Consider the following 18794-nt stretch of genomic DNA (forward strand, 5'->3'; position numbering starts at 1 on the left):
AGTGGGAGATTCGAGAAGAAGTAAAACAGTCGATCAGGAACACCCACAACTGGCAAACCCCAGGAACAGATAACATCCACAAATACTGGTACAAGAAGCTCACCTGTACACACAAGCACCTAGCAGAGCAGTTCACTCGAATGATAAGGCACCCGGAGACAATCCCGAAGTTTCTCACCGAATGAGTCACATATCTGAAGCCTAAAGACGATGTACAAGAAACCCGGCGAAATACAGGCCAATCACCTGCCTCCCAACAATGTATAAGCTCCTGACCAGCTACATAACCAAGAAGATATCATACCACTTAGAGAGTCAGAACATAATGGCTGAAGCACAGAAAGGATGCAAGCGGAGAAACAAAGGATGCAAGGAACATCTATTATTATTAGGCGCAAAAGATCTTGATATGGACAAATTGTTTGTTGTATTAAAGATGTTAATGTTAGAGAGAGTATGGGATTAAAATGCCCAGCAAAGGAATTGTTGAATACAATGGAAAGTGTTTCAAACCGGTATATTTTTTTTTTTTTTTTTTTTTTTGGTTTTTAGGAGCATTAGCAACTAAGGCCATATTGGTTCCGGATATGCGGTGGTCATTCCCTGACCTTTCCGCATCCTCCGTATTTGGTGGTGACGGGCTCGAACTAATCAAGAAGCGTGTGCTACGCACTGCTGCTCCTTCACACCTGGGTACGGAGGCGCTCAACCCGGTAGAGAAGTTTTCTAGAAGGCTCACAATGTTTCTAGAAAACTCCTTCAAAAGTTCAAGAACCTTTAAGAAAAATCCGTTTTTTCTTCTGCACTTAATAATATTCTAGAACGTACCTAAACATTCTGCTGGATGTTGTAGAAATCCCCTAAATATTCTAGAAAAAATAAAAAATAAAATAAAATAAAATAGACGGAAAAGCTGATTTAATCAACTACAGGTCTTGGTTTTCGTTCATTAACCTACGGTGTTTGTAAATTGAGCGTGACGAGAACTTTTAAGCACATATCTGAATTTTTGAAGACATTTTCTACAAGAATCTATCGAAATTGTTTCAGGGAAGGAAATTAATACAGATCAGTGTTATTTGGTGACGAAAATTGTAAATTGTTTCTAATTCTATGGTTAGTTTGTATTTACTTGACATTTTATTAATTTTATGCTAAAACGGTGTCCCGGATACAGACCAAGATGATTTTGTAATGAATATTTTTTGATGGAGTTAAAGGGTCGTTAATTGCGCATATGAAATCAACTACAGTAGAAAAGTTGGGCAGATGGGCTGAGCGGTGGCAACTGAAGTTTAACATTGACAAATGTAAAGTACTGCGTATGGGAAGCAGTAACCCCAGAGTAACGTATCAACTGTGTGGTACTACGCTGACTGTGGTAGAGAATGAAAAGGACCTGGGGGTAATTGTGCAGGCATATACGAAGTTTTCTGAGCAGTTCAGACGGTCTGCAAGAGTAGCTCATGGTGTCTTGTCATGATAGACAGAAAATGTTCTAGCAGAAATAAGTAGATGATTATCCCTTTGTATAAGGCAATGGTCAGGCCACACCTTCAGTACTGTATACAGGTCTGTAGGACTAATTTTAAGAAAGATATAGAATTGCTGGAACGAGTACAGAGAAGGACAACAACATTAGTGAATGGAATAAAGGGTTGCTCTTACGAAGAAAGGCTTAAGTTTTGCAAATTAGTGTCTGGGGACTAGGCATCTGTGAGGTGATGTGATTGAGGTGTATAAAGCCTTGAATGGTTTGAGCATGCTCAATGCTGATGGAATTCTTCCTCTTGTTCAGAATAATCTGAGAGGGCGTAAATTTAAATTGAGGAAAGCCGGATGTACGATAGATGTGCGAAAGTTTGCCTTTAGCCAGCGGATGGTTGATAGCTGTAAGAAACTTCCATCTGTCGTTGTAGAAGTTGATATCTTAAATAGATTCAAGGCAGAACTAGACAGACATTTGGAGCGGGTGGATGCATGAAATGAGAAGTGGTGTTTTTTTTTGTCTTTTTTTTTGTCTGATGCTATATAAGCTTGCTTTCTTGCATCACGTGCCTTTACTAACGCTAATGGTAAATGAACTTTTTAAAAACAAATAGTTTCCTCCATTGTTTATTTTTACGCGGATTTCCTTTTAAAATTGATGTTTGGTTATAGGATGGCAGAGGGCGCTTCCAAATGTTGCTAATACATTTCTGTTTGAGGCATGTTTACAGATACACAAAGAAGATGTTCCGTGTTTGTAGAGTAGTAATTAGTGAGTGTAATCTTGGTGCAATTTGCATTTTAACATGTTCTCTCTAGCAAGTTGTTAGTAGTGTGAACTGTCATATTTTGTGTGTTTCGTATTGTATTCACCCTGCGTCGTGAGTTAAAAGAGCATGCACCACTCAGAATCTGGTAAATTTGTTTGAAATTTGCTGTTGGTTGATTGTTACATAATATTGACACGTGACTTGTTATTATTATTTTATTAGCCATGTTTATTATGCTTATGCTGCACCAGCCAAAAAAAAAAAAAAAAAATTCCCGAGTTACCGTGAGAGAGAGAGAGAGAGAGAGAGAGAGAGAGAGAGAAAGAAAGAAAGAAAGAAAGAAAGAGTCAGAAGTAGAAAGAAATCACCAATGGAGAGAAGTATGATGATATCCAGCTCAAGACATTGGGTGTGCACTTTCGTGAATAGTTGATGGCCAACAAAACGTGTTATAGGAGGACTGACTGTATGCTTTTTTTACTGTCTATTGTTAAGATATTGTCTATATAGAAAACAACAGGGATTACTCTTTATTTTTGATATAGGATGCTTCTTTTCCAACCAACTCTTCTGGTCCAACAATTCTTTGTGAAAGCGGTATAAATTTTACAAAAAATGTGAAACATCTTCCTCACTGTCAGAACAGTAGTGTTCAGACCCCTCATTCTCAATATTGATCGCTCAACCCAACTTCTGTCTTCAAACACCATACCGCCGCCAGCAAGGAGACCATTATGTAGATTGACATTAAAAAGGGTTGGCAACCTGCGACTTGCGAGCCGCATGCAGCTCTTTTAACACATAATTGCGTTTCTTTAACTTTACAGCCCACACGAAGCGCAATTTGAAATGGAGTTAAGAGGACTTAAAAATCAAAGACACCTGGAGTGCAAGACTAAAATGCCTTAAAACTGAAATTGAGGATTTGGAGAGGCAAAAGGTTGCCCTTTGCAATTCTACACAAATGGACGGCAATAGATGAGTTTAAAATGCAGACCAAATTGTGTTCGATGCGTGGAATAGCTTACCAGATCCATATATAAATTTGAAAATATTTGCATTTGGACTTCTCTCAGTTTTTGGTTTGACGTATTTCTGCGAGCAAATATTTTTGAACACGAACTATATTAAAAATAAATCAAGAAACCATCAGCTGAACAATGCGAGCATGTTTAAAGCTCAGCATGTTTAATTACGACATACTCACATGATGTTGAGAGACTCACTCAAGAAGTTAGTCAGCAAAAGTCACATTAATTTGTACCTAATTGGATGTTTGTTACGTTTTTTTCAGTATTAATAAATAATATTTCAAAATATATATTTTTTTATAAACACCTTCCCACTCTTATTCTATTTCTTAAAAACTCTCGCCTCCCCTCTCTCCTCCCAACTTGAACCGAGGTGTGGCTCTTCGGATTCTCTCTCTCTTAGATCAAAATTAAATCAAAAAAAAATTAGATCAAAAATGCTCTTCACTCAAAAAAGGTTGCCGACCCATGGCATAGGGTGTCGGATTAGAACTTAATAATAATTTGGAATATTCCACAAAAACTTTATTATGAAATTATTTTTACTTATGTTATTGTTTTTTACTTATTTTACTCACATTTTACTTATTTTTTTATATACTTGAATAATAAATTTATGTTTAATATACTGTGTTAACTATTAAGATGACATTCAAAAGTGTTATCTTATTCTAAAAACATCACTACTAAAGTAACAGTATCAGAAAAAAAAAATTTTAGAGTACTTTTCCTATCCTTTTAATTTTCATTTTTCCTGCTAGCAAAGAATGAGTACCGGCACCTATTTTTTTTTTACAAAAAAGCACTGATATATGGTATAAAATTTTATAACAGGTGGCAACCAAAAATCTTAAAGTGTCGAGGATAAAATTGAAGTTAATAGAAAAATAGAAAATGAAAAGAAGAAATATGTTGTTGTTCATGAATTTAACTTATGGAACTTAACAGTGCACAAGGAATTAAAAACAAAAAAATCACAGAGCCATTTGAAAAGAACTGCAGCAAAATGATATCCATTTGTAAACCCAAAAACATTCTAGGGTTGACAAGGCTCTTTAAAAGTAGTTGAAACAACAAAAGAATACACATATCTGCAAGTGTTCTTCCTTTTAATGATAAGAGAAGAAACTTTTGCCAGATTATTTGGAATTGAGAAAGTTGTGTATTTTGCTAGTTGGATATATCAATTTCATATACAGGGTGTTTCAAAAATGGTCAATAATTTGAAGGTGAAAAGTACGAACTAAAATAAGCAAAAAAGTCCCGTGAACATCGGGCCGCAAATGAACCATTTTCAAGATAATGCACATTTTCTCTTAAGATCTGCCACTGACTATGGGAGCACTAGTTTAGCAAAAAGCTGTGAATCCTTTGCTAAGGGTGGTTTTATTAAACATAAGATAATACATTTTTGGTTTCAACACTACAGGATTTTACAGATGTTACATGCTATAGGATGTTACAAAAGGTGTTCAAAATGCTGTCCTTGCATCCGTACACAACTTTGTAGTCTTCTCTACATTGAGTTGTGAATCCTCTCAAGCATTCCTAGGTAGGTCATTTCTGATTTTCTGAAAGACTCATTCAACTCGACTCTGCATTTCCTCAACTGTGTTAATGTCAGAAGTGTACCCCAAGCTTTTTACATGACCCCAGATACAAAAATCCATAGGATTTAAGTCTGGTGATCTGGGAGGCCACATTAGAGGTCTCCACCTCTACCTATCCACCATTGGCTATACCTTCTAGTTAGATACCGAGTCACAACTCGAGCAAAATGTGCCAGTGTACCATCATGCATAAACCACGTTCTGGCGTTGCCGATGTGGAACATTATCATTATGAAGGAGGTCTGGAAGAACATTCCACTGAAACCGAAGGTACAGCTCTCCTGTTAGCCTGTTTGGCAGAAAGTGTGGTCCAATTAGACAGTCTCCTGGTAGTCCTGCCCAGACATTCAACGACATATGTTGCTGATGTGACTCGTGAATTGCATTAGGATGTTCGTCGGACAAATGTGACAGTTATGAAAATTAAAAATACCATTACGAATAAACCCAGCCTTGTCAGTGAACAAAATATTGTTTAAAAATTGGGGGTTCAGGACACACTGTTGTTGCATCCACTGGCAGAAGTTCACTTGGGGAGGGAAGTCTGTATTGCTGAGACCTTGTACATGCTGGATATGGTAGGGGTACAGTAATTGGCAATGTAAAATTTGCCATACACTGCTATGACTCAGTACTTGCTCATGCAGAGCAACCCTCCTTGTCAAAATTCCTGAATTTTGTTCTGTTCTTTCTAACACCCTTTCCTCAGCATCAGGTGTTATGCTTCTGGGCCTACCTGCTCGTACTCCATGTGTGAAGTGCCCATGTTCTCTAAGGCATTGATGTACCCTGATGAATGTGTGCCTGTTACGCTGCCTCCACTTGGGAAATGCTTCTTGGTACAAACATGCAGTCTTGAGTGGTCTGCTGTTGGCTTTACCATACATGAAATGCATACTCTTTGTTGTTGTAACCTCTTTTCCATGTTGACTATCCTTTGACAAGTACTGGTATGCCTGGTACATCTCAGAGCATTGAGAGAGGGTGAAGGGAGAGAATGAGCATAACCTAAACAAACAAGTCAGCAGCGGATCTCTACTAGAAATGTGCAATATCTCGAAAACGATTCACTTAAGGACCCATGTTTACTAGGCTTGTCGGCCCCAGGTGCCAAGCGATTTATTAGTGACTAAGCGATTCCCAGTGATATATAGAGTGCTAAAAATAAACAAGTTTCTTTAATTTCCTCGTTAGAATCCTATTATTTTTTGTGAAGCAGCTCTTTATCTTACAATCAGTAAGTAAAGACACAGAAAGGAAACTCACCTTTCTTATTTTTTCTCTTATTCTCACTTTTACTAATCTAACTTACACAGCCGCTTGGTCACTAAGAGGCACTGCTCTTGCCTCCACGTGGCGGGGCTGGTAACCTGGGAGAGGAAAGTAACACTCCCAGGGCCAAAAGAGCAAACATGAGTAGTAAATTAACTACTAGTACTATAGGGCTTCAAGAGAAAGCTCTACCAAGTAGTGAAACAGAAAACACAAAATCAAAGAGACAAAAGACAGATATGGACCCACCAAAAATACCAACGTTCATTGTCATACATGCGACAGGAGATCAGACATTAGGAAGTATGTCTCCGTTTGTAATCCAGAAAACATTAGAGGGTCTAGTAGGATCTCCCAAGTCAGTTCGACGGCTGAGATCTGGAGACATACTAGTGGAAACAGAAAATCCCAAACACTCCCAGAAATTACTTTCAACAACAATTTTTGGAAGAATGCCAGTAGTTGTAACACCACACAACACACTGAATTCTTCCAGAGGGGTGATCTCAGAGTGGGACCTCTTAAATGTGTCAGAGGAAGAGCTCACAGAAGAATTAAGAAGCCAAGGAGTTACAGGAGTGAAGAGAATTAATATCCGAAGGGATGGAAATATAATTCCAACAAGAACCCTTATCATAACATTTAATACTCCAAAACCCTCCAGCAACAATCAAAGCCGGATATCTGAACTGCCAAGTACGACAATACATACCAAATCCACTACGTTGTTACAAATGTCAGAAATTTGGACATTCACAAATGGCATGCAGAACTCAGCCACCTGTGCAAAGTGTGATTCTAAAGAACACGAGACTACAGTTTGCTCTGCCAACATCTTGAAATGCACAAACTGTAAAGGGGAACACCCAGCCTACTCAAAAACGTGTGAAAAATGGAAACAAGAGAAACTAATTCAGAAATACAAAACAGAACACAACACAACGTACCAAGAAGCAAGGAGAATAATACAGCACGGCCTACAAACAAGCCAACATATGCACAAGCAGTAATCCAATATAAATCAGTAGAGGTTCAAACCGAAATTTCCATGATGCCAAAAGAATCATCTACTGGATTGAAGGCACAGAAACAGGAGAAAATAGTGAATACCTCAATTTCTCTTCACACAGAACAGATATCCACAAATCAGCATCACAACGAAAACCGAACTAAACTTATAAACACCAAAGAAAACCGAACAGATGGAAATAGGAAAAATAAACACAACTGAAGAACCAGTATTAGAAATTTTCACAGAAGAAGAAAAAATGACATGGACAGACCAAACTATCCTAAAAAAGATAAGACAAAGCATAAGAATGCTCCATTTCGGAAGCAACCCGGAAGCCCTAGAAAAACCAAATAATGGATCAGTTCATCCAGTGGAATTGTAGAGGACTACGTGCCAATTACGACGATGTCCAGTATTTAATAACACAACATACGCCAATATGTTTTTGTCTACAAGAGACATACCTTAGACAACAAGACACCCTTTCAGTGAAAAATTATAGACTGTATAGGAAAGACAGATTAAGAGAAAGGTCAACACATGGAGGTGTAGCCATCTTAGTCCATAACCATATCCCAACCGAACACATTCCTTTAAACAGCAATATAGAAGCGATAGCTGTGAGAATAACACTGAAATTTAGGGTAACCATCTGTTCAATGTACCTTCCACCAAGACCAAATATACCATTTGAGGAAATAGACCAACTAATCTCCCAACTCCCATCACCTTTCTGTATAATGGGGGACCTGAATGGCCATAGTCAACTGTGGGGAAACATTGATATCAATAGACGAGGACGGATAATAGAAAGAATAATAGACCATCATAACCTTTCTCTACTCAATAATGGCAAACATACGTATCTTCACTTTCCTAGTCGCACAACCTCAGCAGTAGACCTAACCATATGCACCCCTTCACTCCTACCGGAATTAAAGTGGCAAGTAATAGAAAACCCATACAGCAGTGACCACTACCCAGTAATCACCATACTGACCAGAAACCTACCTTGCCACCCAAACAGACCACCCCGCTGGAAAATAGAAAAAGGTAACTGGGAAAAATTTAGAGAACTGGCAATATTTAATCCACAAATCATCCAAGAAACATCGGTCGATGATGCTCTAAAGCACGTCACAGATACCTTAATACAAGCAGCCAAACAAACAATACCCACAACCTCGACTCGTTTTCCATTGCACCCAAAATCCTGGTGGGACGAAAATTGCATGAAAACAAGAAGAGAACAAAACAAAGCCTGGAATAAGTTCCGGAGATATCCTACAACAGATAATCTGATAAAATTTAAGCAAGCACGAGCACTAGCTAGGTATACACGGAAAAAAGCCAGAAAAGCTTCCTGGATCCAGTTTACTTCCTCTATAAATAGAACAACAAACACAAAAATAATATGGAATAAAATAGGAAAAATGAATGGGAAGTATAAAAACCAACCATCACTGGTATTACATTGGAATGGAGAAAGCATTACCGAACCATCAGAGATAGCTAATATACTAGGTGAAACGTTTGCTAAAGTATCGTCCAAAACAATCCTACAATACTGAATTTTTGACCTATAAAGAGAAAACAGAAAAAAACAGAATTAATTTTAATACTAAAAGGATTGAATCCTACAACCAACCAATTACAATACATGAATTACGTCAAGCAGTATCACAAACAAAACCAAGTGCAGTTGGACCAGACAACATACACTATGATATGCTTAAACACCTAAAGCAGGAAGAGATAGAAAACCTCCTTCAACTGTACAACCGCATATTTCTAGAAAACCAATATCCTGAAGCGTGGCATCATGCAATAGTGTTAGCTTTCCAAAAACCCAATAAAGATCAGAAGGACCCAAACAACTATCGTCCGATAGCCCTCACAAGCTGCTTAAGCAAAGTACTAGAGAAGATCATCAACAAAAGATTAGTCTGGTTTTTGGAGACAACTAACTGGTTCACCAATATGCAGTGTGGGTTTAGACACAATCGATCCACATTAGATCACCTTGTAAGAATAGAAGCAGATATAAGAGATGCATTTATAACCTCAAAGCATATGGTTACTGTATTTTTTGATATAGAAAAGGCTTATGACACGGCATGGAGACACGGTATATTACAAGATATCCACGATGCAGGACTCAGAGGACATTTACCACTATTCATTCAAAATTTCATGAAAAATAGAACATTTCAAGTTAGAGTACAAAACACCATGTCAAAACCATATAAACAAGAAGAAGGAGTTCCGCAAGGGTCCGTCCTGAGTGCCACACTATTTTCAATAAAAATAAATAGCATCACAAAACAACTACCACCCACAGTGTCATATGCATTATATGTAGATGACTTCAGTATTTCATACCAAGCACAGAACATGGGAACAATAGAAAGACAACTACAATGTGCAATTAACAACGTAAGTCATTGGGCTCAGAAAAACGGGTTTAGAATATCAAAAGGAAAAACAGTCTGCATACATTTCTGTAGAAAACGAAATTTACATCCCGAACCTGAACTAATATTACAAGGTAACACAATACCAGTTAAACAAAGTGTAAAATTTCTTGGACTTATTCTAGACAGCAAATTGACCTTTGTAGAACATATAAAAGAACTACGAATAAAATGTATGAAACAACTTAATATTCTTAAAGTCTTAACAACAACATCTTGGGGGGCAGACCGTTATACCCTGCTCAACTTGTATAAAGCACTAGTAAGGTCAAAAATAGATTATGGAGCACCGGTTTATGCATCAGCAAGAAAGAGCGCCCTCAAATGGCTAGATCCGATTCACCATAGCGCAATTCGAATAGCAACAGGAGCTTTCCGCACATCCCCTATATACAGTCTCTATACAGAGGCTAATGAACCACCACTGTTCCTGAGGAGACAACAGTTGTCATTGCTGTATGCTTACAGGATAAGACCCATAAGAGACCATCCGACTTGGATAACTTTATTCTCGCCAAAATGGGAAAACATATATAAGAACCGCAAAAGAGCAAACCAGCCTCTAGGCATCAGACTACAGGAGCTACTGATAACACATGATCTAAAAATAGACAACGTTGCAAACCAAGAAGGACATATAGATCCACCATGGATAAACCATACCACAGCCTATGAACTCCTCACACAAAACTGGAATAAAAATACTTTGTCAGACAGCAACTTTCAACAACTGCATGCAGCACATAGAATGCAATATCCCAATCACATACCAATATATACAGACGGATCAAAATCAGAGAACCATGTTGGAGCAGCAGCAGTATTCCCAGATAATACATTGTCACGCCAACTCCCAAAAGAATGCAGTGTCTACACTGCAGAATTAGTAGCAATTCAGATAGCCCTGGAGCATTTCAGAACCACCTACCACTTGAGAGCAGTAATATACTGTGATTCATTAAGTGTAATCCAAGTCATACAAAACACAAGCAATATAACCCATCCAGTACTCAAGCAAATTAAAAGGATACTAACAGACTTCACAAATAAAAAACAAGATATACGTTTCTGCTGGATACCAGGACACAAAGGGATAAAAGGAAATGAAGCAGCGGATAGAATTGCAAAATCAACCAATAACCTTCAAGAACAATATTTCACAGTTCCACACAATGACTACAAGCCAATCATTAAAAATCGCTGTCTAATCCAGTGGCAAGAACTCTGGCAAAAACAAACAGGGAATAAATTATATGAAATAAAACCAAAAGTTGAGCACTGGAAAACGAGCATAAGAAATCAAGGAGAGAAGAAGTAGTTCTGACCAGATTGCGGATAGGCCATACACATTTAACAAATGGTCATCTATTACGTGCAGAAGAACCCCCAAGATGCCAAGTATGCAATACTATCCAAACAGTTAAACATATACTAATAGAATGCCCAACATATGAAAATGATCACCGAATTTTTTCATCATTATATAAAGGAAACCAAAACATCACCCTTGAAGATCTTATAGGTGACAAAGAACACGTGTCAGATATTTTTAGATTCATACAAACAATCAACATATACCATCTGCTGTAAATAATAGTATAATACCGCAGAAACAGTTAACCTTTCACATTCGAACAAGATTTATATAAAGAGAACATTGTATAATCAATGAACTGGCGCACTATGATCTCCGTTGTCGATGCGCCAATAAACACCAAAACAACAACAACAACAACTAGGCTTGTCTGTACAGTTCACCTTTAAATTATTGATCATCACTTTTGAAACACCTGTATATATATGTATGTATCTGCATTATGCCTATAAAAATAAAACATTTTTTATTTAGTGTAACTGGAATCATAACTAAGTGTCATATGTGTGCATTTTATACTTTTTAGTATTAGCAAATGATGCAGAAAGTAAGCTTATATGGCATCAGCCAAAAAAAAAATTTTATTAAATAAAAAAACCCTCTCATTTCACCTATTCATCCCCTCCAATAGTTTGTCCAGTTCTTGAATTTAAGTTATCAACTTGCACAACAGATGGAAGTTTATTTCAGCAGTCTGTCCTCCCTCAATTCTGCAACTGTCTTCCCTCAATTTAAATTTGTCTTGTCTGAGTGTGTAGTCTGAGCAAGAGGCAGAATATCATCAGTAATATGCTTGCTGAATCCATTCAAAATATTAAACACCTCAATCAGATCACCTTGTTAAGAGCACTCCTTTGTTCCTTTCACCAATCTCGCTGCACGTTTCAGCAGCTGTACATCCTTCTTAAAATGATGCCTCCAGACTTGTATGGAGTACTCAGCATGTGACCTGACCATTACCTTATACAATAGGATAATCATCTCCTTAACCCTTCTACCAAAATTCCTGTAAATCATTGACAGAACCCATGACCAATCTGCAGCTTAGCTGCATTGCTCAGAGAACATCATATCTAACTGCGTAACCATTCCCTTGTACACAGAGATAGTCATCGTGTATAAATAAATAAGTAAATATCATTGGCAAATACCCGTGAGCTGATTCTAGCATCCTGTTTGAAACTGTTGCACAGTTTCAAAAGCCTTCCAGAAATCCAATAAATAATATCAAAATTCTTCATATCAATAAACACAAAACCAAAAATGCAAAGAATGTTATCAGTGTACACAAAAACAATAAGGGTAGAGTTGCAAGCATACATTAGTTACCCCTCTCATCTTTCCTGCATCATTTCTGCATGCATTGAGAATAATATTCAATGATTTTGGCCACTTTACAATATTCATGTTGTAAGAAATGGAAAAATTTCATAAAAGAATTTCAGATTTTATGAGTGAATTTTATAATGCATAAAATGACTTTTCCAAGTGTTATAGTTAAAATTATTGATCAAAATTTGAATATGTGTTGAAGCTTTCTATTTTGGAACTAATTATTTCTGTAAGGAAACTTCATTTTGAAAGCTGCATTGACTAATTTCTAATATTTTCTTTATTTTATTTTCAGATTCATCAACTTAATTTTTCGATTAAGGCATACAGGAGCAGGAATTCAGAACAAAGTAATATTAACAATATGTTCTGGAAGTAACCATAATAAATAAAGTAATTATGCCAGACATCAACAGGCAAAAAATGTGTTATTGGTTCTTGAAATTTTCTCACTCAAAATGATAGAAAAAAAGTTCACTAGTTAGTTCAGTAAGCAGAATTACTTTGTCCAGAAAGGAAGGATTGTAAAAATAACAAAAAGTCATTTTGAAATTTAAAATGTTAAAATAGGTAAATAAAAAATAAGTAGAAATTTTTGAAATGTATAACCTGTGAGATGATATCATTCAGGAAAAAATTCTTTTGTGAAATACATGTAGGGGGAAGCCAAGCAGTATGTTTATCTCAGAAAATATTTATTACAGAAAACTATACATAAGAAAAACTGTTCTCTAGTCAAGTAAATGGCATGTACATTTTCTTCAAACAGTATAGATTGATAGTCTAGAGAACTCTTCTCCTAGGAAACATTGAAGGGAAATTTCAGAGGTGCATTTTAGTTCAGACATAATTGAAGACCTTTAATTGTGTAATATGTCACAAAAAATTTCACGGCCAGAGAGCAAGGCATTTTCACACTCGGGCAGCCTACAAACTCGTGTATTACTTCAGTCGCTGGAGAAACTTGTTTGTGAAATATGTGGCAAGAAATTTTCGCACTCAGATAATCTAAGACAACATTCCTTGGTTCACACACGGGAGAAATCCCACTGCTGTGAAATATGTGGTAAGAAATTTGCATCATCAAGTAATCTTAAAAGACATTTAAAAATTCATATCCAAGATAAACCCTTTTCTTGTAACATATGTGCAGAGAAATTTACATCATCGAGTAGGCTTAAAAAACATTTACGAATTCATACTCAAGAGAAACCCTTTTCTTGTAACATATGTGGCAAGCAGTTTTCACAATCAGGAAACATGAAACATCATTTATTAACTCATACCCAAGAAAAACACTTTTCCTTTTCTTGTGAAATTTGTGGAAAGTTGTTTTCATGTGCACGTAATTGTAAACACCATTTATTAACCCACACTGAAGAGAAACTCTTCTGTTGTGAAATGTGTGGCAAGAAATTTTTGCTAGCTGGTTATTTAAAACAGCATTTATTAACTCATACTGAACAGAAACCCTTCTCCTGTGAAATATGTAGCAAGATATTTTCACATTCAGTTAGCCTAAAATTACATTTAAGAATTCATACTCAGGAGAAGCTCTTTACTTGTGAAATATGTGGCAAACAGTTTGCACAATCACGTCATTTTAAACAGCATTTATTAACTCATACTGATGAGAAACTTATTTATTGTGAAATATGCGGAAAAAAGTGTTCTACATCAAGTAATTTAAAACAGCATTTATTAATTCATACCCAGGAAAAACCCTTTTCTTGTGAAATATGTGGCAAGCAGTTTAAACACTCATCTAGTGTAAAACAGCATTTATTAACTCATACTAAGGAGAAACCCTACTGTTGTGCAATTTGCGGAAAAAAATATTCAAAATCATCTAATTTAAAACAGCATTTATTAACTCATACTGAAGAAAAACCATTTTTTTGTGAAATATGTGGAAAGACATTTTCACAATTGGGTCATTTAAAACGGCATTTATTAATTCACACTCAAGAGAGACCTTACTGTTGTGAAATATGTGGCAAGCAGTTTGTTCAATCAGGTCATTTAAAACAGCATTTATTAACTCATAATCAAGAGCTCTTCTCTTGTGAAATATGTGACAAGAAATTTTCATGTATGGTTAATCTTAAACAACATATGCTAACACACACTTGCTTGTGAGAATTTGTTCTGAGAAATTTGTAGCAAGCGATTTTCATGCTCAGCCAGTCTGAAATGTTTAAGATCTCACTAGGAGAAAGATTGGTTGCATAGTTTTAGTATAGGGTGTTACATAAAGGATGCAACCCTAAAATGAAGAAGGTAAAACTTATGGGCAGGCAAATGTCAAGTTTGAAGTGTTGGTGGCAGCACTGCACCCAAGGTTATCTGAGGTAAGCAGTTGAAAAACAGTGACATCCATTAGTCTCGTTCAGGCATCCAGTTCGTTGTGTTGTGTTGGCCATGTTGTTTTCCAAGAATGAGTGTGTGTTTATTGTGGAGTCTTACTTTGCGTATAAATCTTATAAACATGTGCAAGACGAGTTTCAGATAAAATTTCCTCAGTTGTTTGTCAACAAGATCATGTATAATTGTGGAATTTCGTGAGACTGGGAGTGTGGAGGACAAAAAGAGCCCAGGCCGTCCATCACTGTTAACTGCAAATGTTCTGGATGATCTGAATGAATGTTTAACCTGCTCACCAAGAAGATTGCTTAGGAAGTTATCTTCTCAAACCGGACTGTCGCCAACTACAGTTTTCAGGGTTACAAAGAAGTTAAAATTGTACGCTTACCGTATTGGTGTCATTCAGGAACTGAAAGAACCTGACCATGAAAAACGTACGGTATTGTCGTTGGTTTCATTTTTTTGTTGATGAAAATGGAATTGAAGTTTTGGATCGTGTTTATTTTAGTGATGAGGCTTGGTTCCACTTGGATGGTTATGTGAATAGTCAGAACAGCCGAATGTGGAGCCATGAAAACCCACATGCATATCACGAACAATCATTATATACCTTGAAAATTGTGGTTGGTGTCTCATCTCATGCCATTGTGTTATTTTTTGACAAAACTGGATGGAGAAGTTTATCATGACATAATCCAACAGTTTATTGCATTGTTGGAGGTGAATGAACAAGAATTTTGGTTTCAACAAAATGGTGCGACCTGCCATACAGCAAATGAAACAATGGCCATGTTACAGGAATTTTTCAGAGATCGCTTGATCTCAAAAAACTTGTGGCCTCAAGATCTCCAGATTACCCTCCAGATTTTTTTCTTTGGGGACAATTAAAATGTGAAGTATTTCACAACAATCCTCATACTCTTGACGAATTGAAGGTTAACATTGAAAAAGAGATTGCAAACATTACGTAAGGTGGCTGCAAATGTTATGAAAAGGGTACGAACCTGCATCCAGGTGACTGGAAACAATTTTCCAACACTTTTGTAAAGGTTGTGTAATTTCTTTCTGTTGTAAAAGTATGTGTAATTTATTTCCCTTTTGTGTGATTTGTTAAAATTTCTATAATACGGTTGTGTCCTTGATGAAACACCCTGTATTACTAGCATTAGCAGTCTCAAATGATGCAAGCAAGCAAGCTTATATGGCATCAGCAAAAAGGGGAAAAAAAACTATTGCACCTCACATTTCTGTTCTAATAAGTTGTTTAATTCTTCTTTGAATTTAATCAGATTACCCGCTTCCATATAAGATGGCAGATTATTCCAACATCACCTGGCTGAAAGCAAATTTTTGTATATAATCAGTCATGCAACCATCCTTTTCCAATTTTAATCTATATTTTATTGGAAAAGGCAAAAATATTGAAAAAATAGAAATTTAAGGGGCGGTGAGATCTTTCTTTTTTATAAATTAGAACGGTATGTACAAGTACCATGACTATAAACAGCTTTCACGGCACCAAGCCAGGGTTTAAAAATGCTCTGTTTATGGCTTCCATAGCTGAGTGGTCAGAGCGAGGGTGAGTACATGTGCTTTCACTGACCATGAATTTGATCCTGTGACTGCTAAATATGATACTGTTTCTCATATGCTCTGTATCTTGTGAACTCCTCTGACCTTGTGATCGTCCTTGAGTATAAAACAAAATTATTTATTATTTAAATTCACCTAGGAGATCATAAATAATAGTTTTTTAATGCTAAAAAACTATCAGTTGTATTTAGCAGTTGCATTACATCAAACCACAATCAGTTCATGTGTGTGTGGGCTCCTACACTAGCCACACAACAGCTTTCCTTTCTGATGTTCAAAGGACCATGATTGATTGGCTGTGTACATGCCACACAAGTTGAATGGGCACCTGCGTAGCCAGGTGGGCAGGAGCAGCAGTGCGTAGCACATGCTTCTTGATTAGACCAGGGTTCGAGCCCGTGAGCCACCAAATATGGAGGATGCGGAAAGGTCAGGGAATGACCACCACATATCCCCAGAGCAATATGGCCTTAGTTGCTAATGCTAAAAACCAAACAACAAACATAAGTTGAATGCACATGGCATATTTAAAGGTGTCCTCATTAGCCACTTGGCTATGTCGTGTGGTTTCCACCAGTTTAACTTGTAATTAGTGGGGTTAATGGTAGATTCTTATTCACATAAAATTGAAATGGGAATGAATGTTCAAATGTTTGTCATTTGAATATGATAAAATACAATTTTTACATTTCAAGATTTGAATGACTCGTGAAAGAATCGCATTTCAGACAGATAATGATAAATTGAAATGTAAGGAGAAATCTGATTTTTGTGTAAAATATATGGTAAGAAAATTTTAACATAATGCATAAACTTGTTGCCACGATCATTTTTCGTTTTGTGGAAGACTTCTCATCGAATATTCAGAAAAAAAATTTTCATCATTGGAATGACATTGGGAGACTTGTTAATTTATTCCAAATTCATGCTATCTGCCCATCAATTTCTGATATGATTTTCATATTTATGAAATTAAGCAACTAGACCATTGATTGTTCTTATTGTGCATCATGTGAGTTATGCTTGTAATTTTGCTTTTAGCGTTTTCTCTGACTTATAATAATAGCAGGTGCTTAGTGTAATTTTTTTCACCTTCACTTACATTTTTAATGAAGGCTAGGAATAATTGCGTTAATTTAAAAATGGTTTTAAAATTATTTATATGTGAAATAATTCTGATGTCGAACCATTTTTATATATGTTTTAATATATTTGAAATTATGTTTACAATAGCTTTTAAAAGTTTTCAGAGTTTTGTGATATATGTATACATTTAAAAAGAGCATATTATTGAAAATAATATACTTTTAGTATATTTAAAACGTTTTAGTCTTTTGCAGTTTATTTTAAAATTATTTACAAAATTCATAAAATATAGACCATTGACATGATATTGATCATTGGATGAAAATAAAACAGTAAATTATTAATAAACATAATAATTACAATGTGAGAGCTGTAAACTGTCATGCTACTATTTCGCTTTAAAAATACAGAATAAGAGTGCAAAATCGAAACAAATAATAATAAAAATACTACACATTGCTTGTTGCATCTGTAGCAGATGTTTATTGATGTTCTCACAAGCATGGTGGGTTTCTCTGCCCAGTATTGTAACTTTTTTTTTATTATTATTATTAGTAGTAGTGACAAATGATACAAGAAAACAAGCTTATATCATCGGGGAAAAAAAAACTAAGGCAACGCTTCCCATTTCACCTCTCCATCCCCTCTAACAGTTTATCTAGTTCTTCCTTGAATTTATTCAAAGAGCCCACCTCTACCAGATGGAAGTTTCTTCAATCAACCACTTGCTGGCTGAACACAAATTTCCACACCCAACCTGCGACTGTCCTCCCTCAATTTGAATTTGTGTCCTCCTATGTGTGTAGTCTGAGCAAAAGGGAGAATCCCGTCAGCATTGAGCTTACTCAATTCATTCAAAACCTTAAACACCTTGATCAGATCGCTTTGCAGGTGCCTAGTCTCCAGATGCTGCAGTTAGCAGAACTGAAGCATTTCTGGGTAAGAGCACCCCTTTATTCCCCTCTCCAATCTCATTGCCCTTCTCTGTTCTCTATCAGCTTGCATCCTTCCTAAAATGAGGCTTCCAGACCTGTATGCACTACTCAAGATGGGCCCTAACCATTGCCTTATACAATGGAATAATCACCTTATCCCTGCTAGCAAAATTCTTGTATGTAATTGACAAAACCCCATGAGCCGTCCTGGCAGCCTGGCTGCGCTGCTCAGAGAACTCCATAACTGACTGCAGTTACCTACAGGTCTTTCATTTTCTAGTACCCTGAGTAGAACCACACAGTTGGTATGTTACACTATTTTTTGTGGAAGTGGATGGGTTGAATAAATTCAAGGAAGAACTAGACAAATAAATGTAGGGTACGAATGGGTAACTAGTTTTGTTGTTTTCTTTTTTTGGCTGATGTATATGTGCTTGCTTTCTTGCATCATT

The 18794-nt window shown here is 36.4% G+C and overlaps 1 long non-coding RNA gene across 1 annotated transcript in view; it reads left to right on the forward strand.

Annotated features, from left to right (window-relative positions):
* The window catches only part of LOC150075511 (uncharacterized), a 33570-nt gene extending 20795 nt beyond the window's left edge, over positions 1–12775 (forward strand). Inside the window, exon 3 of the long non-coding RNA XR_016547920.1 lies at positions 12660–12775. This is a non-coding gene — a long non-coding RNA (uncharacterized LOC150075511). The remainder of the gene's footprint in view (positions 1–12659) is intronic.
* Positions 12776–18794: the final 6019 nt, after the last annotated feature.

This window comes from Mastigoproctus giganteus, chromosome 14, assembly GCF_048544385.1.
Source record: "Mastigoproctus giganteus isolate SK-2022 chromosome 14, ASM4854438v1, whole genome shotgun sequence".
NCBI lineage: Eukaryota > Metazoa > Arthropoda > Arachnida > Uropygi > Thelyphonidae > Mastigoproctus > Mastigoproctus giganteus.